Genomic DNA, 4090 nt, shown 5'->3' with positions numbered 1-4090 from the left:
CTCTCTCTCTCTCTCTCTCTCTCTCTCTCTCTCTCTCTCTCTCTCTCTCTCTCTCTCTCTCTCTCTCTCTCTCTCTCTCTCTCTCTCTCTCTCTTGATGAAGGGCTTGGCCTCCTTCTACTGAGCCTAATTCATCACAACATTTCCTGGCATCTCATAACCAGTTCATAAACCTCCCAGCTTCAGTCATTTTCACATTGTTTAATAACTGCGATTATTACACAGGCCCTGTGTGCGTCATCTCTGGATCAGATTATTACACATGCTGACGCGGCCTTTCTGCCATATCCTCATCTTGTAAATTATTTGTCTCTGACAGACTTGGTGTATAGGAGAAATTTGACATATTTTAATAAAGATTTTTCTACCTACATTTAAGCTTGTGGTCTTCTTTCTTCTTTTTTTAACATGTATTTTCTTACGCTGAGACAGACGCGGACTGGCCCTCGGGAAATTCGGGAATATTCCCGGTGGGCCGGCCGGTCCATCTCCACTTGCGAGGGCCGTGGACAGACATATTATTTATTGGTGGTTACTATGTATGATGTGTCTATATCAGGGGTTCTATTAATCAAACGCGGAAAATAAAATAATCGCTTTTATTATGAAATTCGTAGTACAGAGAACTTTTATTATGAAACAGGAAACGCCTCCACCAATGCCTCCGCCTCGCCAGTGCACATCAAAAGCCCACCAAGGGAAGCAGACGAGATTTGACCTCAGACCAATCGTTCTAACTAGCCAATCTATGGATGGTGACGGAGATGTACTGATGTAGAGTTTCTGACAGTGAACGATTTCATAAAGTTAAGATTTTGAACAACAATTTAAAATGAAAGAAAATGGAAGGCCAACACCGCAATTGTGTATTGTTCAGACGAGAGGGAGTAAGGGACAAAGTTCTACAAACAGAATGGCTAACTGGATCGGCTAAGCAAGGGACGTTATTTTGCTATTTTGAAAGAGAGAAGGATGTCATTCCTTCTTAGTAGGATGGGGTGAGTGATTGAAATTTGTTTAAACACACACACACACACCTGTGTGCTTTAGCTCAGTTTATTTTATGTTTTCTTCCATCTTCACTCAAACTGATGGTTATAGGCATGGTGGGATAGGAAGGATATTTAGCTAGCCTTGACTGGGGGGCATATTCTGCAGATTCATTAAGGCTTGTGATTTGTAACTTTAATCCAAAAACGTTACCTTGTATTTGATTGTGCTGTTGAAATATATTCTGTGTTTTTGTGTGAGCTATCATTGTATTGCATGGATGGCACCGTAATGGGCATACTATACGATCACACTGCTGTTATTGAAATGCTTTTTGGTAACAATACGTTTTTTTAAAGCATTTTGTAAGGCAGTCTATTCTGTGATTTGAAGAGGATGTTTTAAATGCACTTGAGCTCAACCTGAACGTCTGCATTATTTGTCGAACCGAGAGGAGTTACACTGTGACTGTCATCTAACGTTTGTTGTTACATCATGCAATATGATATGTGGACTCCAGTTTAATGAATCCAAACATAGACGATGTGGTTGAATTTATTCCGCCACTTTGTAACAATTTCTTTTGTAACACTTTCTTTGAGCTCTGTTAGTGTAACGATGCCGCAATCGGCCTTATAGCATAGCGGTCCCATATTGTTGTAGATCTGATAACGCATTATCAAAAAAAACTTTTATGCAATTTAAAGAAACAGGTGAACCAGAGGCAGATAAAGACAGGGAAAGGTTTGAGGAGGGAGAAGCCTTTGCAGGGACTAATATGGAAAGAGGTGTGTGTGACGACCAACCAGTGCCACTGCACAACAGAGTAAGTAATTGCAGCATATGTTCTGTACGCACAAATATATGAAAAGAAAAACATTTGAAAATGAGACCCATTGTTTTGCATATTAACTTGACACAAAGGTAAATTAGCGGACCGCAAATTCCCGGGCTGCTTTTTGTTACCAGTCCGCCCCTGCGCTGAGGTAGTGATAGTGAAAAGATTTTGAGGAACAGGCCGCCCCAGGACCCGCAGCCACGCCAAAGGAGACACGCCTCCAAACACTCAAGCAGACAGACATAACAGCGGCCAAAAGAGAAGACACGTAGGACCGGGAGGGTTCAAGACGAGACTGTCAATCTTCAGACAAGAAGATTAGATACTGATCGGTATCTCTGGAGAAGACGGTAAAGCACATTTCACATAACGTCAGATGTGTTCCTTAAAAATTAAGCAAGCATTTTTGTATTTATTATGCAGGCATGGTCTCTCTCTTTGACTTATAGTGAGAATAAGAATGGGATATAGTTGACCCAGAGCAACTAACTGTCTCTCTCTCTCTCTCTCTCTCTCTCTCTCTCTCTCTCTCTCTCTCTCTCTCTCTCTCTCTCTCTCTCTCTCTCTCTCTCTCTATTTGTGTGTTTCTCTCTCTGTGTCTCTCTTTATCTGTCTTTCTGTCTCTCTATGTGTGTCTCTCTGTCTCTCTCTTTGTCTATCTGTGTGAGCATGTGTATCTCTGTCTCTGTGTGTCTTTCTCTCTCTCTCTCTCTTTCTCTTTCTCTCTCCTCTCTCTTCCAGCAAACAGAAACACATTCTTCAAAGTGTTGAAGCAAGAAGAAAAAGAGCAGCTGGTATCTTCTGGGGACACGGGAAACACTTGATCGGTGGATCTTTATTCATCTCGCACACAACAAACAAATCAAATCACAGTAAAGACTAAATGTAAACATACAAATGAGTGTCTTCATCCATATAAAAACAAACATGGATGAGTTTGAGAAGGGGCAGAAGGAAGCAGCTTATCTAGTCCTGCCCCTTTCTTACAATATCATGATAAAACTCTTACTACCTAAAAGAGAGAAAAAATTTTTATAAATAAAACAAGGTTAAAAAATAACAAGACAACCATTCAATTTTTTAAGGAATCAATACATTCCCTGAGAGCAACTGTCTATAGTTCCTCAGTTCTGTATTTGTCCATCAGTGCTTCTTTTAAATAAAAAAAATTTCCCATAATGGCGGTATGTTCCTTTAACCCATTCACTGCCGTGCTACCAAAACGGTTAACCCTTTCACTGCGAAAACTCACAGAAGGTTAACCCTTCCACTGCCACACGACAGCGGCCGTCGGTTGTGTGATAGTAAAGGGTTAACCTTCTGTCGTGCGGCAGTGAAAGGGTTAAAACCAGAACGGTGTCTACGTGAGAACTTAGAAGAGGGGGAGCTGGGCCAAGAGGGGACTCGTCAGAGCAGTTCAGCAACACATGTTTTTTCTTACAGTAACAAATTCCTCCAAAGTTTTGAAAGAAGAAGAGACACAGCTGGGATCTGCTGGGGACACTGGAATCACTTTTCAACTCCTCTGCGCTGCGAGAGGCAGCGGAGCGCTGATACAAGTTGTGAGAAAACGCTCAACGTTGCATTTTGAGAGAAGGAAGTAGGTCACCGTTTATCTGGCACAAAAACCTCCAGCCGTTGCTTTGGAATTTATTATGCAGCCATGGTCTCTCTCTCTTTGACTTGGGATATAGTTATAGTCTAGCCCCAGAGCAGCTAACTGTCTCTCTCTCTCTTTGACTTGGGATATAGTTATAGTCTAGCCCCAGAGCAACTAACTGTCTCTCTCTCTCTGTCTGTGTCTTTCTCTCTCTGTGTGTTTCTCTCTCTGTGTGTTTCTTTCTCTGTCTCTGTCTCTTTCTCTATCTATCTATCTATCTATCTATCTATCTATCTATCTATCTATCTATCTATCTATCTATCTATCTATCTATCTATCTATCTATCTATCTATCTATCTATCTATCTATCTATCTATCTATCTATCTATCTATCTATCTATCTATCTATCTATCTATCTATCTATCTATCTATCTATCTATCTATCTATCTATCTATCTATCTATCTATCTATCTATCTATCTATCTATCTATCTATCTATCTATCTATCTATCTATCTATCTATCTATCTATCTATCTATCTATCTATCTATCTATCTGTCTGTCTGTCTGTCTGTCTGTCTGTCTGTCTGTCTGTCTGTCTGTCTATCTATCTATCTATCTATCTATCTGTCTGTCTGTCTGTCTGTCTGTCTGTCTGTC

This window comes from Notolepis coatsorum, assembly GCF_963971535.1.
Source record: "Notolepis coatsorum genome assembly, chromosome: 1".
In the NCBI taxonomy this organism is placed as follows: domain Eukaryota; kingdom Metazoa; phylum Chordata; class Actinopteri; order Aulopiformes; family Paralepididae; genus Notolepis; species Notolepis coatsorum.
This window is presented reverse-complemented; position numbering follows the sequence as displayed.